The sequence below is a fragment of the Otolemur garnettii genome, unplaced genomic scaffold (assembly GCF_000181295.1).
Source record: "Otolemur garnettii isolate 467f Iridium unplaced genomic scaffold, OtoGar3 scaffold00025, whole genome shotgun sequence".
NCBI classification, from domain to species: domain Eukaryota; kingdom Metazoa; phylum Chordata; class Mammalia; order Primates; family Galagidae; genus Otolemur; species Otolemur garnettii.
The window spans coordinates 16,137,218-16,161,115 of record NW_003852420.1 but is presented as its reverse complement, the minus strand read 5'-3'; the positions used below and the strand labels follow the sequence as shown (position 1 = coordinate 16,161,115).

Here is a 23,898-nt window from a genome sequence, read left to right as displayed (position 1 = left end):
CTTGGGAGGTGGAGGCAGGAGACTCCCTTGAGCCCAGGAGTTGGAGGTTGCTGTGAGCTATGCCACGGCACTCTACCCAGGGGACAGCTTGAGGCTTTGTCTCAAAAATAAAAAAAGTGTATACATTTTTGGCACCTCTATATATATGAAAAAGATAATAAGAGAATATTTTAAACATAAATTGACAATTTGAAAATTTAGATGAAATGGAAAAATGGCTGAAAAAATGTAAATTACCTAAACTGACATAAGAGAAAGAGAAAATCTGAAAAATCCTTATCTTAAACTGAATCAGTAATTTAAAACTTCTATACCAAGAAAGTTATAGCCTTGGATATTGGTCACTGGTAGATTGATCTAAACATTCAAAAAGAAAAAATATCAATCTTACTCAAATACTTTTGAGAATTAAAAAAAGATGGAAGACATCTGAACTTGTTTTATAACACTGACATGACTTTTATACCAAAGCCTAATAAGGACATTACAAGAAAAAAATTACAGGTTAAACTCTCTCATTAACATAGATGTGAAAATCCTAACCAAAATACTTGCATACCTAAACTAGTAATATATAAAATGACTAATACTCCACGACAAAATTGGGTTTATTCCAAGAATACAAGATTAAGTTACCATTAAAAAAATCAGTCACTGTAGTTCATCATAACAAAATGAATCAGATCTTTACAACTAGCATTATACCAAATGGTGAAAATCTAAAAGCCTTTCCATTAAGATCTGAAACAATACAAGAATGCCCAATTTTGCCACTTTTATTCAACATAGTATTGGCATTTCCAGCTGAAGCAATTAGACAAGAGAAAGAAATAAAACACATTCAAACAGGAAAGGGAGAAGTCAAGTTGTTCTAGTTTGTAAATAATATGATCTTATATTTAGGACACTCTAAATACTCTGCCAAAAAACTATTGAAATTGATGAATAAATTAAGTAAAATTGTAAGGTGCAAAATCAACATACAAAAATCTATGTGCCAATAGCAAACAATGTGAAAAAGAAATCAAGAAAGCAATCCAATTTATGACAGCTACCAAAAAAATGACTTAGGAATAAACTTAACAAATGAGTGAAATGTCTCTATGATTAACACATAAAACATTGATGAAAGAAATTGGGGTGGTGCCTGTGGCTCAAAGGAGTAGGGCACCAGCCCCATATGCTAGAGGTGGCGGGTTCAAACCCAGCCCTGGCCAAAAACTGCAAAAAAAAAAAAAAAAATTAAAGAGGATACACACACACACAAAATGGAAAGATATCCTATGTTTCCTATATTGAAATAATATTGTTAAAATTTCCATACTACCTGAAGTGATTTACAGATCAATCCAATTCCTATCAAAATAGCAATGACATTCTTCACAGAAATAGAAAAAACAGGCTTGGTGCCTGTAGGTTGTGGCTTGGGCGCCAGTGACATACACTGGAGCTAGAGGGTTCAAATCCAGCCTGGGCCTACTAAACAACAATGGCAACTACAAGCAAAAAATAGCTGGGTGTTATGGTGGGCACCTGTAGTCCCAGCTACTTGGGAGGCTGAGGCAAGAGAGTCACTTAAGCCCAAGGGTTTGAGGTTGCCGTGAGCTGTGCTGCCACAGCACTCTACCCAGGGCAGCAGCTTGAGATTCTGTCGCAATTAAAAAAAAAAAAAAAGAACTAGAAGAAACAATCCAAAAGTTCATACGGAACCACAAAAAAGGTAGAATAGCCAAAGTAATCCTGAGCAAAAAGAATAAAGCTGGAGCCATCACATTACCAGATTTAAAACTATACTATAAAACTATAGTAACCAAAACAGCATGGTACTGCCATAAAAACAGACACATAGACCAATGAAACAGAATATATAAATTCCAGAAATAAATCCATGGATTTACAGTTAACTTGTTATTGATGAATGCCCAAAAACAAACATTAGAGAAAGGATACCCTCTTCAATAAATAGTGCTGGGGAAACTGGGTAGCCATATGCAGAAGGATGAAACTAGACCTTTTTCTCTCACCATATAAAAGAATCAACTCAAAATTGATTAAAGACTTAAATGTAAGCCCTGAAATTATGAAACTATTAGAAGAAAACATTGGGGAAATGCTTCAGAACATTGGTTTGGGCAAATATTTCTTGAGTAAGACCCCCAAAATACAGGCAACCAAAGCAAAAATGGACAAGTTGGATCACATCAAGCTAAAAATCTTCTGCATGGCAAAGAAAATATTCAATAAATTAAAGAAACAAACTATGGAATTGGAGAAAATATTTGCAAACTATTCAACTGACAAAGGATTAATAACCAAAATATATAAGGAATTCAAGTAACTCAATAAGAAGAAATCAAATAATCCTGATTAAAAAATGGACAAAGGATTTAAATAGACATTTCTCAAAAGCATACATACAGATGGCCAACTAGTAAATAAAGAAATGCTCAGTATCACTAATCATTAAGGAAATGCAAATCAAAACCACAATGACATCTAACCCCAGTTAAAATAGGCATTATCAATAAGACAGAAAACAAATGCTGGTGAGGCAGAAAAAGGAGAATGCTCATACACTCCTGGTGGGGATGTAAATTAGTATACCTACTGTGTAAAACCTACGGAAGTTCCTAAAAAAAACTAAAAATAGAACCACCACATGATCCAGAAACCCCATTGGTGGGTATATGTTCAAAAGAAAAGAATCAGTATATCATGGAAATATATACACTCTCATAGTTATTGCAGCTGCAGCATTATTCACAGTAGCCAAGATATGGAATCAACCTAAGTGTCTGGTGACCACATAAATGATCACCTGAGACACGGATTAACAGTACACACTGCAAGAGGTGAGGCTAACCACAGGTGCAGCAATGCCTCAGATGAGTTATGAGATTGATGGCTATTATAGTAAGTATGATTTTTAATCCTCTACAAGTGTCCATCAATGGATAAAGAAAATATGAAATGTATATATAATGGAATAGTTACATATACATCCATAATGTAATATTATTTCACCATAGAAAAGAATGAAATCCTGTCATTTGCAACAACATGGATGGAAATGGAGAACATTATACTAAGCAAGATAAGCCAGGCCCAGAAAGTCAAATATTGCATTCATACATGGGAGCTAAAATATTTGTTCTCATGAAGGTAGTGAATAGAATGGTGATTACCAGAGACTGGGAAAGTAGGTTGAAGAATAAGATCTGGTGCTCAGTAGCACAATAGGGTGACTATAATTAACAATAATTTATTGTATATTTCAAAATATTCAGAGAATATATTTGGAATGTTTTCCACACAAAGTAATGATAAATGGTTGAGATTATAGATATTCTAATTATCCTGATTTGATCATTACACATTGTGTGCTATATCAAAATTCACAAATACCCCATAAATATATACAATTATTATATACCCATAAAAACAAAAAATTAAATGAATAAGGTAGGAAAATCACAAGGTCATTTTAGTTGATGATGAAAATGAATTTCATAAACTTTAACATCTATTAATGTTTTAAAAACATATCAAACTAGGAATAGAATAGGGCTCATCTCAGACACAATTCTTTTTTTTTTTTTTGAAATAGAGCCTCAAGCTGTCGCCCTGGGTAGAGTGCTATGGCATCATAGCTCACAGCAACCTCCAACTCCTGGGCTCAAGTGAGTCTCCTGCCTCTGCCTCCCAAGTAGCTGGGGCCACAGGCGCCCACCACAATGCCCGGCTATTTTTTGGTTGCAGCCATCATTGTTGTTTGGCGGGCCCGGGCTGGATTCGAACCCGCCAGCTCAGGTGTATGTGGCTTGCGCTTAGCCGCTTGAGCCACAGGCGCCAAGCCCTCAGACACAATTCTTTAAGGGCGTAACAAAAACTCAGTAATCAAGAGAAATAAGATTTTAATGCAATATTTTTAAAAATAAAATTTGGCTTGGCACCTGTGGGTCAAGCGGCTAAGGCACCAGCCACATACACCCGAGCTGGCAGGTTCAAATCCAGCCCATGCCGCCAAACAACAATGACGGCTGCAACCAAAAAATAGCCAGGCATTGTGGTAAGTGCCTGTAGTCCCAGCTACTTGGGAGGTGGAGGCAGGAGACTCGCTTAAGCCCGGGAGTTGGAGGTTGCTGTGAGCTGTGATGCCATAGCACTCTGCCTAGGGCGACAGCTTGAGGCTCTGTTTCAAAAATAAAATAAAATAAAATAAATAAAATTTAACACAATAGATCCATAGTAAACAAAATATCAAAATTTTAAATAAAGACAGGAATCAGGATTTTGTTTTTTTCTTTTGCCTCAGGCTCCAATATGACTCAACATAGCAGTGTGGGAAATGATACTTGTAAAAAGTACACAACAAAGGGCTCATATCTATAATGTTTAAAAAACTCTTAAAGGTCAATAAAAATATCAGACAACCCAATAGTAAAACAGGTATTTCACAAAACAGAATAGCCAATGACTAGTAAGTGGATTAAAATGTGCATAACTTCATTAGTCTTTAAGGCAATGAAATTAAAAAAGAATTTCACTTAACACTCATCAAAATGGCTAAATGTAAAAGACAGACAATATCAACTGCGGATGAGGACTTGGGAAAAAATAGAAATCTCAGATATTGCTGGTGAGAGTGTAAAGTAATACAACAACTTTGGAAACTGACATTTGTAAAATCAGAACATACACTTATCTTATGATTCAGCAATTCCACCTCTAGATATACCCAATAGAAATGCATTCATATATTCATCAAAAAATTTGTTCAAGAATGTTCCCATCACTGTTTATAATAACTTCCAACTGGAAACACCTCAAATATCTATTAGTAAAAACAAATTATGGTATATTTGTTTATGAAATACTATACATGTATATAACAATGAGAATAAACAAAATACTACCACATGCAATAATATACATGAATCTCACAAACCTAAAATTAAGCAAAAGAAGCCATACATAAAACTTGAACACATACCTAGAAAGCCTACAAAACTTAATTTGTCGTGTTAGGAATCAGGTTAGTGATTACCCTTGGAAGAAAAGGGACTTGAAGGGGCTTCTAAATGGTATGAATATCCTATTTCTAGACCTATGTTCTGGTTTTCTGGGTGTGTTCACACAGTGAACTTTATCAAGCTGAATGCTTTTCTATGTGCGTTTTATTTGAATAAAAGCTTAGAAAATAAAAATGTGTCCAGACCACTTAGGAGTCCACGAAAAAGGAAGATAAAGATTAAGAAATGAAGCAATCAAGTAAAAAAGTCAGCTATCACAACCTATGGGATCTGACCCCACTCCCTTTCCCTCAGCTAAAGCAGATACTTCAGCTTGTCATCTAATCCATGAGGATCCTTACCAGTATAGGAGGCAAGTCTTTGTTTTCCCATTTAATGCATAGGAAGATGGAACCCTGAGCAGTTCAATAAGTAAACTGAAGTCTAATAGGCATTAAGAGGGGGAAGCAAGACCAGAATCTGGTCTCTTCATTCATAGTACTGAATTTTTGCACTGGAGCCTGCTGTTCCTGTGAGTCAGGCCGCAGACCTTGCTGAGCTTAGGTTCCAAGCAGCAAATGCCTTCACTAAGTTAATTTTTCTGTGTCCCTAATTTATAGTAATGCCCAAGATGGGACATCTGTCCCTAATTTACAGTAATGCCAAAGACTGGGAATCTGGGTAAGTCAGTTCAAGATACTCAATCAGTCATTGTGTATATTTCCCTGGAAGCAAATGTCAAGGGGTGCAGCTACAGGACATAAAGAGGCAGTTTTAAACAACCACTTTCTCCTTTCTAAAAGCCCATTTACCGGCTGTTTATATTGAAGAAGTCCTGATGAGCTTGATAGCAAAATACCAAAGGGAAGAGTGAAAATATGTAACACCTGGGATTCTGTCTGTTTCAACTATTTCTAAACAAGTGAAGAGAATCACACTTCTCATTCTTCCATCTTTTAAACAAGATTCAAATTGTAAATGTTTTGAATTTACTACTTTTGCTCCACGCTGATTCTTCATAAAAAAAATGCCTGACTATAAAGAGAGAAATCTATAAACACAGGTTTAGGGAACAGATGGAGCCTGCATGGGTGGCTGGAGCCTACCCTTGTGGAAGCCATCAGAGGGGCTTATGGAACCCTTTCCTCCACCAGCAATGTTCCCTTTCTCAACTTTTTCCTCACGAAAGCTGCCCTGTAAGCAAAATCCAGACCTCTAAGGGCTTTAGGGAGCATTTGGCCCCCTAGACCAAGGGTCCTCAAACTTTTTAAACAGGGGGCCAGTTCACTGTCCCTCAGACCGTTGGAGGGCCAGACTGCAGGTCCTGGGACGAGTCGGCTGCTAAGCAGTACAGGCAGCGACGGCAAAAACACCCGGCGGGCTGGATAAATGTCCTAGGCAGGCTGTGGGCTGTTGTTTGAGGACGCCTGCCCTAGACTCAGCTACACAAGTACTGAAATTAAATATAGACTCCAGCTTACCATTCTTCACATTTTCCTCCCCAAATATGAATAAATCTTCCCAACCCAACTGAATTCCATTTTGTCTCAACTTACACTTTATTTCTTTGTGTACATTTTCCCTCTGAATTATATTCTTTCTTAGTCACTGGTGGATACCCTGCCTGAAACCCCCTCCCAGACATCTGGTCTTTTTCTTATTTTCTAGTTTTCTTCTAAAAGAAACTCTTCTTTTTTTGACAAGTATCCTGGCTCTGGTTCTTTACCTCTTTTGCCCAACTCTGAACACTTGACTCCTTCACTTCCCCATGTCGGACTTATGCGGCATCTTTGCTAGGATGCTTGCCCATATGCAGAAATGCTTGGAAGAGAAAAGTGCTTATGGTGTGTAACTGAGATACTGTAAGTTTATGTTATTTTAACCTTTGAAATTCCTCCTACCTTGAAAAACCAGAAATAACCCCTTTCCTAGATTGCATTCCAACCCCCAGATACTTACATGAAATGGGGAGTACTGCACTAGACAGCAAAATAGTTCATTAAAAGCAATTGTCTCAATTGTGGCTATACATTTCCTTATGTACTTTAATTTATGAGAGCTCAAAAGCAATAGAATCTGGTATTGGGTTTCCTGGATCCACAAAATTCTGTTTTTCAAAGGCTCAACCTGACGAGGCAGAAACCCAATACTTAGACCTGTAATTTACTTCTTTTGAGGTAAAAGTCAGTCTCCTTTCTAACATCTGTTTGACACGATTTTGGAATGACCAAATCAAAAGGCTACAACGAGCCCCTCATTCCTGGTAATTACCTTTGCATGGGGCTGTTCTGCTGTGGGTTGTGCCCAAAGTGAAGCCATCAGGGTGTGCCCCATCCTTAATGAAATCCCTGTGGCTTGAGGAGAGGAGACACAGATATAATCCTGATCTTCAATGTGAATCAGATTCTTCTTCATTTTCACAGAGCAGTTTGACCAAAGGAAACATCTCATTCTCAGAGGTCAGCTTGGTTAGGAGATTTCTAACGGCATGTTCCAGGACACGGTTCCATTACTCTTGGATTTGTTCCTCAGATCGTCTGCATTGCCGGCTCAGTGCAACATGGCTGCTCCCTCTCTGAGGGTTCTTCTTTCTTACACGTATTTCTGTAGGGCTCTGCACTCTGGCACTGTGAAGGGTACAGATAACCTGCAGCCTTTTCTTTTCTGGTATCATCTCAGCTACCTGCCTACAAAACATGGGCAGCGGCCAGCTACTTTTACAATAATTTAAGTGCTTAAATATTGTGGAAAATTCTGCACCCAAACAAGACAGTATGATTTTGAAACTCTGGTTAGCGGAATGTACCAGGCAAAAATCATCTAGGCACCTCAGCTTAGGGAAAGTTTTACTATAGAAGAAGCAAACAAATAAACAAAAAATAAGACCATGAGGAAGAAAGAGGGGAAATTGAGGTGGATGAAGAGAAAAGGGAGAAGAAATTGAGCCCATAGATACATTATGATAGCACAAATATTATACTGTACCAAAACGCTCTCTCAGAAAGAGAAAGAAATTTCCTTTCCCCTTTCCCCACTGGGGCTCACCTCTCTATACAGGGCCCTGTTCCAAGAATTGTCAGTAGCTGCTCTCTGCGGTCATTAAGAGATAATTCCAGATCAAAAGAAGGGTTCTGAAATCAAGATGTAGTCTTTAGATCAACAGTTTTACAAATGGAATCCGGGATCTCTGTTGATCTATGAAGATTTTTCCAATTGTTCCGTGGGCTGAGTCAAAATGCAAGGCGCATGCAGTGTGTTGGGTGGTTTTGTTTTCTGTCTTTCTTTTTTTCCCCTCTTTGAAACATATTTCCACTGCAGAGTTGAACCAAAATTTTAAAGTGCTAAGGCAAATATTTTTTAAAGGAGCTATAAATAATTCAGCAAAACACCTCAAAGGTGTCTTTTGTAATACAACTAGAAAATATGTCTAAAAAAGAAAAAAATAAAATATTTTAAAAAGTATTTTTTGTTTGCTTGCTTATTTAATCTATAAATAGGTGGAACTCTCGTTTTACTTAAATAGTCTAAGGACTAATAATTTCGAGACTTACCAATCCAGATGAAAAGATGAACCATGCAAAGCGTACATTTTTCAGAGGAGAAAAGTAAGATTCTTTCTTCTTGGTGTTTCCCATTTCCTAGTATAATTTATTCCTGGTCCTCCTTCTCAGCACTACTTTCTAACTCAATGCCCACAGCTTGCATTTAGAGCAGCCACTACCAAGAATCATCCCTCTCTGCTGCCACTGCTGTCTTTATTTAGGTTTTTCTTCCAGGGAGCAAGAGCTCAGGTGTGGGGTGTGGGGTGAAGGGAACATCAAATGCAGCTGCAGCTTGGGAAAATCTGTTTCTCCTCAGCCCAGCTCCATGGCAAGAGTTAACCTCAGGAGAGTCCGGGCTGATAGAGAAGAGTTTTGTGAGTTATCTAATGACCCAGTTGCTAGCCATAAGGCACAACAAAGCTGCCCGACATTAAGACTGTTTATATTCCAGGAGATAAAATTTTGCACTTTACCTACATCTGCTTTTCCCTTCCTAACAGAGCAACATGCACTTTCAACTATTTGTTGGACCAATTTGCACAGCCATCGTTTCCTAGGAGAATTTTAAAACAAATGAGCAGTCTACATGGCTGGTAAAGAATTTGGGATTTATAATTTAGAATGGACTTGGAGGCCTCTAACTGGATTTTGCGGAAGTGTTGGCAGCACCCTTCACCTATCTGGATAATTCTGTCATGTGAACCAAGTGCTTTCCAATAATTCAGATGCCACCCTGTATTACCAAGATGCTGTTAGCCCTCTTGAAACTTTGGTGCCGACATGACCAGGAATAAAGGGAAGCAATGTTTTTCCCAATTTATTTGATAAGGTGAAAACAACTTGTTCAAATTGTTAATGAGATTGGAAAAAAGAAAAAGTAAACAAGAAAAAAAGAAACCTATCCCAACATCTGGATAGAATTTATTACATACCTTTCTGGGACTCCCTGGTTCCTAAGAGTTTCATTAATGATCCCTCTTTCCAAGTGTGCGGAGGCCCAGTGAACCAGCCTGTGGGAATGATACTTTGCTGCCAGATACTGCCAGTGACAGCAGTGATTCTGTAGCTGTGACCAAACCCCTAACGGGGGAGGTGGAACTGTGCACACCACATAGGCATGCTCATGTGTTTCTGTGTGGATACCCGGTGGGAAAGTTATTTGCCACTTTTGGAGAAAATGGAAGTTCTCTATGGAACTGCACAGTATCTTAGCCCTAGAATGAATATGTCTCATGCATGTTTATACCTGACCAATTTCTGTCAAGTTATCCCCACCTCAGTCTCTATCATATCACTTTATTTTCTTCCTAGAACTCATCACTATTTGAAATTATAGTTGACCCTTGAACAGCTCAGGCTTGAACTGTATGGGTCCACTTAATCATGGAAAAATTTAAGAAAAATATTTTGATAGTTATGGTATAAATACAGTACAGTATTTTCTCTTATTGTTTTCTTTTTCTTTCTTTTTTTTTTGACAGTCTCACTTTGTTGCCCTTCGTAGAATGCTGTGGTGTCACAGCTCACAGCAACTTCAAACTCTTGGGCTTAAGCATTTGTCTTGCCTCAGCCTCCCAAGTAGTTGGGATTACATGCATCCACCACAATGCCTGGCTGTTTTTAGAGATGAGGTCTCGCTCTGGTTCAGGCTGGTCTCCAACTTGTGAGCTCAGGCAATCCACCCACCTTGGCCTCCTAGAGTGCTAGCATTACAAGTGTGAGCCACTATGCCCAGCCTTCTTATGGTTTTCTTAATAACATTTGCTTTTGTCTAGCTTACTTTATTGTACAAATACAGTACGTGTATATAGTACATATACAAAATACATGTTAATCAATTGTTTATGTTATGGGAAAGGCTTCCAGTCAACAATAGCTACAAACGCACAAATACAGAGGGTGCCAAAAAATGTATACACATTTTAAACAGAAAAAACCTGCATTAAAATTGTAATACTGAATATATACTGATAACAAAAGATGACCAAGTCACATCAAATACCTCTTGTAATTGCAGAAGTCAAACATGACTTACATATGACAATTTAATACAGTTTTTCCTTTTTTAAAATATGCATACTTTATTTTGGGGGGGAGGTGCCTGTGGGTCAGAGAGTAGGGTGCCAGCCCCATATACTGAGAGTAGCAGGTTCAAACCCGGCCCTGGCCAAACTGCAACAAAAAATAGCCAGGTGTTGTGGTAGGCACCTGTAGTCCCAGCTACTCGGGAGGCTGAGGTAAGAGAATCACCTAAGCCCAGGAGCTGGAGGTTGCTATGACCTGTGATGCCACATCACTCTACCGAGGGCAACAAAGTGAGACTCTGTCTCTTAAAAATAAAAAAGTATACATTTTTTGGCACCCATGGTATGTATTAATATTTCCTGTATATGTAAAGACTAGTTCTTTTTATCATTAACTACTATAAAATATACACAAATCCATTATAAAATATATCAGAACTTATGCACATACTTACAGGCTGTACATGGTGCCATCCATAGTCAAGAGAAATGTAAACAAGTGTAAAGATGTAAAATTAAATAAATCATAACTGCATAAAATTAGCTAATAATTTCATAGGCACCTGATGTTGGTTTTGGGGTGAGCTCACATGTTGCCAGTATCCACTTAAAAAGCCATGTGACATCGATCATTTCCGTGGGAGCAGTGTGCCTCTCCAGGAAATTGTGTATTATAGTAAAAAGTGATCTCTAATGATTTTTAAGTATTTTTCATCCGGTGTAGTGCAACACCATAAACCTTGAAAAACACAATGGGACCCATATGGAATGCCACTAGGGATGCTGGAAGTGCTCCCAAGAAGAAGAGAAAAGTCATAACATTACAAAAAAAGTTGAATTGCTTGATATGTACCATAGATTGACATCTGCAGCTGAGGTTACATGCAGACAATTCATCTTGCAAGCAGATGATATAAACTATGGTATCAACAAATATAGTACAGTAAGTGCATTTTCTCTTTCTTATGATTTTCCTTTCCTCTCTCCCTCCCTCCCTCCCTTCCTTCCTTCCTTCCTTCCTTTTTCCTCCCTCCCTCCCTCCCTTCCTTCCTCCTTTCCTTCCTTTTCTTTTATAGAGACAGAGTTTCACTTTGTCACTCTTGGTAGAGTGCTGTGGTGTCACAGCTCACAGCAACCTCAAACTCTTGGGCTCAAGCAATTCTCTTGTCTCAGCCTCCCAAGTAGCTGGCGTCCACCAGAACACCCAGCTATTTTTAGAGACAAGGTTTCGCTCTGGCTCAGGCTGGTCTCAAATCTGTTGAGCTCAGGCAATCTACCCACCTTAGCCTCTCAGAGTGCTAGGATTACAAGTGTGAGCCACAGCGCCCAGCCTCTTTCTTATGATTTTCTTAATAACATTTTCTTTTCTCTAGCTTACTTTACTGTAAGAATACAATATATAATACATATACAAAATATGTGTTAATCATTTATTCTTATGGATAAGGAGTCCAGTTGATAGCAGGCTACTAGTAGTTAAATTTGGGGGGAGTCAGAAGTTATATACAGTCCAGGCATGGTGGCTTACATTTGTAATTCCAGCATATTTGGAGGCTGAGGTGGAAGGATCACTTGAGACCAAGGGTCTGGTACCATCATAGGCTGTCTCTACTAAAAACAAGAAAAGTTAACCAGGTATGGTAGCAGATGCCTGTAGTTCCAGCTACTCAGGCTGAGGCTCAGACACTTGAGCCCAGGAGTTTTGAGATTGCAGTGAGTGATGATCAGGCCACTGCACTTCAGCCTGGTTGACAGAGCAAGATGCCATCTCTAAAAAACAAAAATTATACACAAATTTTCAACTGTGAGGGGGGTCAGTCTACCTAACCACTGTGTTGTCAATGATCAAGTGTATCTTGTCTACTTGTTTTGATCTAGTTCTTCAATACTATGTAAGTTCCATGAAAGTATCCCATCTGTCTTGCTCACTCCTCTCATGAAGAGGGAGAATAGAATGATGGTTACCAGAGGATGAAAAAGAAAGTAGGAAGGGGAAAATAAATGAGAGATTGGTTAATAGGTATAAAAATACAGAAGTAGAAGAAGTAAGAATTACTTCAGAAGAATTACTTCTTCTAATTTATAGAAGTAGAATTAGAAGAAGTTAGATCTAGTGTTTGATATACAATAGGGCAATTATTATTAACAATAATTTACTACAGCTTCCGGGGATGCTGTCTAGAGGCACTCAGAATGATGCAGCATTTGACATACCGTTGTACACTTTCCTATAATACAGCCTCTAACAAAACCGGCTGTCCTGAACCCCTGGTAATAGAATTGTTTACCTTTATACCAAGAAGGTTGGGAAAGCACCAAAATCTGCCCAGGCAGCCTTCGAGGGATTCGCACTGTGAGACTAAAGTTCTTATGAGGTTTTCTAAAACAAAAAAAACACGTCAGCAGGGCCTATAGTGGTTCCATGTGTGCTAAATTTGTTTGTGACAGGATCAAGCATGCTTTCCTTGTTGAGGAGCAAAAAATCGTTATGAGTGTTGAAGGCACAAGCACAGAGTCAGAAAGCTAAATGAGAAAATGAAGCTTTTTTTGAGTAATAAAAATTAAGACTTAAAAAAATAATTTACGGGCTCGGCGCCTATAGCTCAACCGGCTAAGGCGCCAGCCACGTACACCTAAGGTGGCGGGTTCGAATCCCCAGCCCGGACCCGCCAAACAACAATGACGGCTGCAACCAAAAAATAGCCGGGCGTTGTGGCGGGCGCCTATGGTCCCAGCTACTTGGGAGGCGGAGGCAGGAGACTCGCTTGAGCCCAGGAGTTGGAGGTTGCTGTGAGCTGTAATGCCACGGCACTCTGCCCAGAGGGATAGCTTGAGGCCCTGTCTCAAAAAAAAAAAAATAAATAATTTACGGGTGGGACCTATGGCTCAAAGGAGTAGGGCGCTGGCCCCATATGCCAGAGGTAGCGGGTTTAGACCCAGCCCCAGTCAAAAACTGCAAAAAAATAAAAATAATAATAATAAATAATAATAATAATAATTTACTACATATTTAAAAATAATTTAAAAAGCAGAATCAGAATGTTACCAATACAAAGAAATGTATTCAATACATCATGAAGAAAATTAAATCCAATTCTTCTTTAGAGGCCAGTTGTAACCAATTTTCCTAGATGGGTTTCTACATCACAAGAAGTATTCATGTATACCCAGCAAAAAGTATTTGCCACCATACGTACACCTCCTTATTTAACTAATACATAATCTGAAAGTCTGTAAATTTTGTCATTATTTTCTTGTTTGGAATGTCCCATATATTTACTATGTTGTAAGAATGCTACTAAACTAGTCATTTCTAAAAAAAAATCTTAAATAAAAAATGTTGGAACACACATAAAAAGCAAACAAAGAAATGATAAATGCTTGAGATGATAGATTTGATCATTATACATTGTATACTTATGTCAATATAGTGTATATATGCCATAAATATGTACAACTATTATGTATCCATAAAATTAAAAAAATAAAAAGACAGGGATCCTAAGTCTGCCGCTTACTTCCAACCTGAAGCACCCCCCACATCTGAGGCTGGAATAGTATCAATGTGTGGATCCTCACCCACAGCCGGGGCTACTACTGCCCCTTGTTGGAGGAAGTACTTTGGGAGGAAGGCATGAGATAAGTACAACTTCAGTGTTGGACAGGATAATCTGCCCAAGGAATTGACTGCTTTATTTTCTCTGGTGTCATCCATTCTGTTCTTCATGAAAGAATGGGACTACTACTATCTTCCTCCACACTCCCCATCCCAAAAGAGAAACCAAGAACTTTTGTTTTAAAGATTAGGCCTTCTCTCATTATAGAAAAAGAAAAAAAAAATCAGTAGGCTTTCATTTTTAAAATCATTCCAGAGACTCAGAGGCAATAAAGCTGTTTTGTCTGAGAGAAAGAAGGGTTCTTAGGATTAGAGGAGGGCAAAGAAAAGAGAATTCCCTGAGTCTGGCTTTGAGGAAATGATGCTGAGAAGCACTTTGGCCTCCTTGTATGTGTATGGCTAGGTCCCACTCCAGCTTTCCCAAACACCCCTGGGGCTATAGGGACTTGAATGGCAATGACTATGTGCTCAGGGAGGGGAGCAAAGGCACCACTGTTTCTGAACCTCAGCAGAGGTCTCCTTGCCAGGCCTGGAGGAGGGGTTCTAGAATAGATTGTCTTCATGGGTAAAGAGCACCCTGGGTGGCAGGCACTTTTTTAAAAAAGTATTTATTTTTTAGAGATTAAGTCTTACTCTGTCACGTAGGCTAGAGTGCAGTGGCATGATCATAACTTACTGTAACCTTGAGGTCCTCCCATCTCAACCTCCCTGAGTAGCTAGGACTACCAGTGAACACCAACATACCTAGATAATTTTAAATTTTTTAGTAGAGACAGGGTCTTGGTATGTTGCTCAGGCTGGTCTTGAAATTCTGGCTTCAAGCAATCCTCCCACCTTGGCCTCACAAAGGGCTGGGATTACAAGCATGAATCACTGTGCCTGGCCTGGCAGGCATTATTCACTGATCAACATCTTTCCCCAAATACCTGGAAGCTCCTGAGAAAGGACCAAGTTTAGATTTTGTATACACTGATGGATAAGAACCATAGGTATTTAGTTAACTAAAAAAATGTGATGTTTCTACCACCTGTATGGGATGGAACAAAGTAATACCTGTTAACAGTGGTTAACACCAGCTTCCATACTTTCATTTAAAGTATTTAGGTTTCCCGGCTTAAAGAAACCTCCAGCTTGATCTGTTTAACCCTGCCTTTCAGGAGTTGAAGGCTGGAAGTGTTCCTCCGGTATAAGTGTTGCTCTGTGAGCCAGCCTTGCACCTGGGCACCATTCCAGGTTTTCCCTTACCAATTCAATGGGGGTCAGAGTCAAAGCAGACTCATACAAAGACATCCTGTAAAAAAGAGGAAAAAGTTGGACAGAAGTGGCATAGAGGACTGAGATTGCTCAGAACTGGGCTACCCAAGTCTTGCTGTGCAACCCATCCCAAAGTCTGCACTGCCCTCAAGTGGCCACACCAGAGCTCTGCTCTGTGACTTGATATAGGGAGAAGAAGGCGTGAGATGTGTGGTCTCTTCCAGCTAGAGCTCTTTGGAGGCCTAGTAGCCGGGAGACAAGTGGAGAAGCCACGACCTACAATTTGGGCACTGGAATGCTTAAGGAATATCTTTTTGCAATGTCACTATGTAATTGTTGGCACAAACTTAAAATAGATTCAGAGAAATAAATTTGAATTAGAGCAAGAGAATGCTAGGTTACCGAGGTTTAGCTAAAATAATTTTTCAGTTTTTACCATTGAAGACATTTTTATTTTTCTTAGCCCTTGGTAGAGTGCTGTGGCATCACAGCTCACAGCAACCTCCACCTCTTGGGCTTAGGCAATTCTCTTGCTTCAGCATCCTGAGTAGCTGGGACTATAGGTGCCCACCACAACGCCCGGCTATTTTTTGTTGCAATTTGGCCAGGGCCGGGTTTAAATCCACCACCCTCGGTATATGGGGCCAGTGCCCTACTCACTGAGCCACAGGTGCCACCCTATTGAAGACATTTTCTTAAAGGTAAGACTACTTTTCTGACATTCAGAAAATTCATTCAAACAATTATTGGAGGCTTAGTTTATGTTAAACATTATGCTAGAAACAAATATAAAGACAATGTCTCTCCCTGCAAAACAACTGTCAGTCCAGAAGACATATATAATAAATATAGTATAATTCTAAGAAATAACAAATAACAATAATATGAGTTCTGCTCATTAATAGAGGTATACATAAAATAAGCAAGCACCTAATGGGCCAGGAGAAGAGACTATCCAGGGAAGGCTTCTTGAAAGAAGTGATATCTGAGCTAAATCTTTTTTTTTTTTTTTTTTTTTGAGACAGAGCCTCAAGCTATCCCCCTGCGTAGAGTACCATGGCATCACAGCTCACAGCAACCTCCAACTTCTGGGCTCAAGCGAGTCTCCTGCCTCAGCCTCCCAAGTAGCTGGGACCACAGGCGCCCGCCAAAACGCCCGGCCATTTTTTAGTTGCAGCCATGATTGTTGTTTGGCGGGCCCGGGCTGGGGATTCGAACCTGCCACCTTAGGTGTATGTGGCTGGTGCCTTTGCCGCTTGAGCCACAGGCTCCGAGCCCTGAGCTAAATCTTAAATGGTGAATAAAAGTTAGCTATGTATGAGCAGGGAGTTAATGCAGGAGACCACATAGCAGACAGAATGGCCAGAGCTAGCAAAGATATGGAGGGAAATAGGAGTGAGAACAGAAAGGGCCTGAAGAAGCAGAAGCAGCAGATAGGGAGGGCCTTGCACACTAGGCTCAGGAGTCTGGATTATACCCTTTGGTATTGCTGAGGGGTCTTAAGCAGAGGAGACAGAAGGACAGGTTTAATTTTACAAATATCCTAAGAGTGTATGGGGAGTACACTGATGTGACACATTTGGAGATAAAGAGATTACAGAAAACAATCTAAGTGAAAACTGATAAATACAGGAGAAAAACAAATGAGCACCTGGCCTAGTGAGTTTGGGGGAGATGCAACAGATATAAGGGCCTTGGATGCAAGGGGATGAGGACAAACAAAATGTCAAGGGAAGGGTCTAGTAGGTGTAATAACCCTGACGAGATCCAGAATTCCAAAGGAAGTGCAAAGCTTAGTGAGGAAGGGAATGAATTCCATTTACTACAAGGTATCTGTGGGATGCACTGAGATATAGATATCAAGGAAGCTGTCAAAACAAAAATCTAAAGTTCTTGGAAGAGATCTAAACTACACATGTAGATTTGAGTGTTAGTAATTAAAACAAGGGACACGATGAGATCACCCAGGGAGAATGGGAATAGAGACAAGGACAGTGCCATAGACGTAAACTCTGGAATGTGCTAGGAAAGCTCGTAAGTAATATCATCTTGTACTTTTTTCTCGGGCTTTGAAGTTTATCAACTGCTTTCATATCCATAATCTTAATCCTCATCTAAGGGGTTCTGTAAACAAACTGGTAAAACTAGATGTGACTGGGATGATGCCAAAGCTGCAAGAGAGCCTATCCATCAGAAAGGCAGGATGGGGTGGGGGAGCCTGAGTTGTAGGCTTGAAGCCTCAGGTTAGCATTCTCAATTGTAGGCTTGAAGCTGCAGGTTAGCATGATACAGTATGATTCTTTAAAGGACTTGAAACTCTTGCCAAGACTCCTGGTTAAGAGAACAGCTGGCCTGTGGCTCTGGGTTAGAAAGGCTGTTGGGTGGGACACCGCTGCAGAGCTGACAGGTGCTCTGTGGGGCGCTCGCCTCCAGAAGCAGGTGCAACCTGCCTCCTACATGTCCTAAAGGCAGCAGTCCACCAACTCCAGGTGAGGAAGGACTGCAGGCTAGGAAGAAAGGCATCCTTTTCAGAGGCAGAAATGAGGCATCAAGAGCACTTGCTTTTGCCTGAGGGCCTGAGGTTGGTGGGAGGCATCAAGTTTGACTTGGCCCTACAAGGAGGTCTGTGGGACAGTGTGACAGAAGGCAGGGCAGAGAAATGAACGTAATGAGGTGATTCCCTACTCCTTTGGTAGAGTCCTCACTTCCTCCAAGCAGCCTTGCCCACTCTGAACATACTTCCATAGCATTGCAGAGTTTCGCTGTGTTATATGTATTATTGTGTCCTTATTCATGAGCTCCCTTGAGTTCCTCAGACTTTTTATCTGTGTGGCTTCTATAGGGCTTGGCTTATGCTTAGAAGGAACAGTTGGCTACCCCTGTGGCCAGAAGTTCCAGGCACCAGAGACAGAGTGTGTCATAGAAAAATCTTGACTTTGCTCCTTATTGATGGAGTGACCAAGAACAGGTTTTGTTTAACCTCCCTGACCCTCACATGGTTTTGCGAGGATTAAAGATACTCAAAAATCCCAAATTGGTAACAGTGCTCAATGATATCATTACCATGATAGTTTTATCTACTCCAAGATCTTATCTCAATAGTTTTAAAAAAATTTTTCACCATTGAAATGATCTCTTTAGGTTCAAAATCTAAGACCCCTGTTACAATGCTTAGGGAGAAATATGTTTCTCATTATACTTATCAGTCATTATCATGATCCTGAATTGGTTGAGGTCAAGCAGAGGGCAGGAATGGGTCACAAACAGTAATTTTTCGTGGGCTGGAGGTGGAGGAAAGAAATGTTCCTAAACTTCAGTCATTTGGTAAGCAATGTCAGGATTTCAACTCCAAATAATCTGTATTATTATTCACTTAATATTTTTCTTTAAATCAACTAAATTTTTCAAAACTTAAATACATTCATGTGAAATTTATAACATGTCAGTGTCATTTGTCATAAAGAGAATATAATTCTAGAAAAAATTAATAAAACAGTGTCAGTAAATTCTAAATAACTACTATTGCCAGAAGAAAGCTCTGGACCTGACGTCTATTTTTTGGTTAAAAAAGGAGATAACAGCCAGGCATGTTGACTCTTGCCTGTAATCCTAGCACTTTGGAAGGCTGAGGAAGATGGGTTGCTTGTGCCGGGGAGTTTGAGGCTGCAGTGAGCTATGTTGACATCACTGCACTCTAGCCCAGGTGACAGAATGCGATCCTGTCTCAAAAAAAAAAAAAAAAAAAAAAGAAAGGAAATAAGTTTTAGAATGTGTTAATGATATTAATACCATATGAGACTTTCTTAATCCAGGCTTAAAAGTGAACTAAAAAGGGAATTACTTTCTCATAATGTGATTCTTTAATTTATGCTTGTCCATCTACCACCTAAAACCATCTTCTGTATAACTTAAAGTTGCCTCATATTCCACCAGCAGTACAGGTCCTAAATTTTTGGAGACAAAAGTTCTGGCACATAAGGGAAAATTAGGCCTTGGGCATGAGGGCCGAAACCTAGGCAGATGAGTACCAGAAGTGAACTGTAGAAACTAAACCGGAGGGCCATCAAAGGCCATCTTCACCTCCTGTACAAGTTTGTGGAAATGCTTTTACAATCTGTGTAAGATTTCTCTTTTTTATCCCCTTTGGCAACTAAGATAGAATGGCACACATAATAGGTGCTCAATAAATATTTGGAGGCTGGTTGACTGATTAAAATGGTATAGGACCTTGGAAGCCCAAAAGGAAGACTAGTTTTCTGAAACATACTCCTTCATCTCCTATCTCCTATGAATACCACACTCAGCCTGAAGTCTAATGATGTGGATATGCAATACACAGCAAAAGATAACTGGTTCTAAGGACTGAGGTTCTTTCCTATCTTTTGGACTTGGAAATCTGGCTTTTGATAAATAACTATATTTACTTTTGTAATGGTACTGATCCATTTTTAAGTGATAGAATAACTCCAAAGTATCTTTCCCTCTTAAAGGTCATTTAAAGTAGGTGGTGTGGCAGCGGCGCTGGCCACATACACTTAGGGTGGCCAGCCCAGGTCTGCTAAGCAACAATGACAACTGCAACCAAAAAATAGCCAGGCGTTGTGGTGGGCACCTGTAGCCCCAGCTACTTGGGAGCTGAGGCAAGAGAATCACTTAAGCCCAAGAGTTGGAGGTTGCTGTGAGCTGTGATGCCACAGCACTCTACCCAGGGTGACAGCTTGAGACTCTATCTCAAAAATAAATAAATAAATAAAAAATAAAGTAGGTAGTGTGATCCGGTTGTGTCTTGCACTGAACTGAAAATGAGACATAAAGGAACATTTCTCACCTGTCATATTTAGGACAATGGTATTCTAGGTTTGTATCTATTAGAATATATTTTCTTGATTTTGTACAGATGACATTAGTGATAGATACATAAAGTCTATAACTACTATTTATAAAATAAAATATCTGAGTCTCTCAAAGGCAATTTAGGAAATTCAGGGTCCTCTTAAGAGAAAATTAAAACACCATCAGTAAACTCAGCCCTGGGAAAGGCCATCTTAATGTGACCAAGCCTGTGGGCAGAGATAAAACTGATAAACTTTACATATTCAGCCTTAGTCTGGAGCAAGGGATTAACTTGTTCTCTGAGAAGAACTTTAGAGGCCAAAGGAAAAGACAAGTTGAAAAGAAACACCTCTATGAAAGGGTATATAGCCAAGGAAAAGATTTCAGAAGTCTTCTGGACAATGAATCTTTCTCCCCAGCCTAGTTTGTGTCTGTGACCACATACTAAAAAGAGCCAACTTCTGATTCTGACTAGAATTGTTTATTTATGACTCACCTCCTCCTTTGTGGATCACATTTAGAAATTTTAGAAATTTGGCAATTTCTAAATGACCAGTTGGTTCTCCTTTGTGCCTCATTGATCAATCAGTGAATTCTCAAAGACTATTATTTCAGTTTTCAACCCAAATTAAACATAATCAGGAAGTTAAATCCTACTGCTGCCAGTGCTACTTTAAATTCCAAAGTCAAATATAAATCGTTGGGGATTGTCTAGAGAATTCCTGCCAAGCTCCCTACAGTAAAGGGTTGACCTCAGTGTTAAATCATGTCATCAGTGGCCCATTTTCTTTCCAGCTTTGGTGATGACATCTTTACATCAGCAGAGCAGAGTTAAATTATCAGATTCCTGAAGCAATTCCCCTTTGGACTTACCTGTGGAAATTGCTGAGTAGGAAGGATCGGTGAACTCAAGGTGCAGGCTTTGGTTCAGTGACTTTGGCAGCCTGACCAAAGCTATCCCCTGCCTTCCCACTGCTTTTTATGCAGCCCTGGGCTGTTAATGACCTCCAGCTGTGGGGCCAGCCTTCTGACCACTTTGCCCGGCCTCCCAGATCTTCAGTGCTTTCAGGGCTAAAAGACCTCTATATTTTACTGCTCCATGGTCTCCTCTGCCTCAAGGAATCCTACCTCCCAGGGTGCTGCCAACTTGGCTAGGGTTTCCATAGTGTGTGTCTTTTTTCTTATGGCAAAGGAGCTTTCACATTTCTAATCTGGAAGCAGCCTAAATTAAGCTGTAGAGACTAAATTGTGGAGACCAAAGGTATTTGGTGCAATTGAATCTCAGGAGGTGTTTGGGTCTCCTTGAAGTACAGCCTATAGTGTGGGGTTCTAAGTGACAATTTGAAATTTACTTAGCCATGAAAAAGTCCTAGTAGAGCCAGAATCCAACAGATATGTAAACTAGAACTCCATTAGCAGCCATTCTCCAAATCTGAATCATGGCTTTCCCACTTACTAGCTTTGTGTTAAAAGTTATTTACCCTCTTTGGATTTCACTTTCCTCAGAAGTAAAATGAAGGCAATGATACTTAGTCTACAGTGCTAATGTGAGCTTTAAACAAGATATAGATGCTCAGTGAATTTTAGTTCTCTTAACTCTACCCTCTGTATCTTAGAGGGAATCTGTTCACCTGTTTTATCTCTTGCTTATTAGGCAGGATGAAGCTTGGGTTGGAGAATATATTATCATATCATGTCATAATTATATTACTCAGGGGCAAGTCTAGAAAGGATGTGGGGTGGACCTTAGGTCAGTGGTTCTCAACCTTCCTAATGCTGTGACCCTTTAATACAGGTCCTCATGTTGTGGTGACCCCCAACCATAAAATTACTTTCGTTGCTACTTGGTTGGGGGTCACTATAACATGAGGAACTGTATTAAAGAGTCGCAGCATTAGGAAGGTTGAGAACCACTGCCCTAGGTAATCACAGGGATTAGTGTGTCTCTTTCTCAGATCCTAGGTTATAATGGTAAGATGAAGAAGTCCTCTGCCTCATTCAGCTCCAAGCTTCAAGAATGCTTACAATATTAATTTCTGGGAAAGCATGATCAGGACTACACATTCAGGTAGCTCAGCCCAGAACCTTGGAGATGGCAATGATTTTAATCTTACAGCGTGGGGTGAAATGTGCTAGTCCATATATAGTAGAACCTCCATAGTTGACCACCTCCCTACATTGATCATCTCCTTAAGTTGACCTAATTTTCATACAACAGAAATATACCATATATATATATGTATTAGTACAGTAGGCCTACTTCCTTTTATTGACCACCTCCCTATATTAACCAGTTTGTTACAGTCCCTTGGATGGTCACATTACAGAGGTTCCACTGTATATGGCTTTTATATGTGATTCTTAAGAGAATAAGTAGTTATCATAAGAACATGAAATTTCTAGCTCCATGTTATTAATAATTTAAATGGCTCCCAATATTTGAAGCAGGGATCCTCTCTTATTCATGTCTATTCCATTAAGTACCTAAAATATTGCTGTGGCCATTGAAGTTTGTCATTAAATCAAATTGACTTGATTCAGTATTACCGAAAATGAAACTAAAGAAAAAACTGGAACTTAACATTGCTGTTGAACAAGATCCAGACTAACCAAAAGAACCAAGAAACCAAAGTTGGCTGGTATCTTTTCTATGTACAAGACTTTGCTCACATAACTTTTATCTGTGGATTTTCTTTTTTTTTTCTTTTTCTTTCTTTTCTTGACATATAATCATGTATCATGCAGCTCCAATCATCATTTTCTAATTTGTTCTCCATAAGGAAAAACAGGTAAGGATTATCCCACCTGATGATATGTAGAAAGTTATTATTGCAAAAAAATACTCAATGTCACTAATCATCAGGGAAATGCAAATTAAAACCATAATGAAATATTACCTGACCCAAGTCAGAATTGCCATTATTAAAATGTAAAAAAAAAAAAAAGATGTTGAAGTGCATGAAGGGAGAATTCACCACTGTACACTGTTGGTGGAAATGTAAATTAGTACAACATGTATGGGAAATAATCCGTAGAGAACTAAAAGACCTACTAGTCAATCCAGAAATTCCAAAACTGGGTATTTACCCAAAGGAAAAGAAGTCATTATATCAAAAAGGCACATGCATTTATATGTTTACCACAACACAATTCACAATTGCAAAGATATGGAATCAGCCTAAGTGGCCATCAACTGACGAATAAAAAAAATAAATGAATGTGTTATATGTATATACATATACCATGGAGTACTTCTTAGACGTAAAAAAGAACAAAATAACATCTTTTGTAGTAACTTAGATGGAACTGAAAACATTATCCTAATTAAAGTATCTCAGGAATGAAAAAACAAATACAATTGGCTCAGTGCCTATAGCTAAAGCAGCTAAGGCACCAGCCACATACACCAGAGCTGGCAGGTTTGAATCCAGCTGAGGCCTGCCAAACAACAATGACAACCACAACCAAAAATAGCCAGGCATTGTGGCAGGTACCTGTAGTCCGAGCTGCTTGGGAGGCTGAGGGAAGAAAATCACTTGAGCCCAGGAGTTGGAGGTTGCTATGAGCTGTGATGCCATAGGATTCTACCTAAGGCAACAGCTTGAGGCTCTGTCTTA

General features: G+C 39.4%; 1 protein-coding gene and 1 non-coding gene across 2 annotated transcripts in view; both read right to left on the bottom strand.

Annotated features, from left to right (window-relative positions):
* The window catches only part of ASIP (agouti signaling protein), a 138,894-nt gene that overhangs the window by 57,310 nt on the left and 57,686 nt on the right, over nucleotides 1–23,898 (bottom strand). The window lies entirely within an intron of this gene.
* LOC111724735 lies at nucleotides 22,983–23,093 on the bottom strand. Its single transcript, XR_002772974.1, has one exon. It is a non-coding gene; the product is annotated as a U8 small nucleolar RNA (small nucleolar RNA).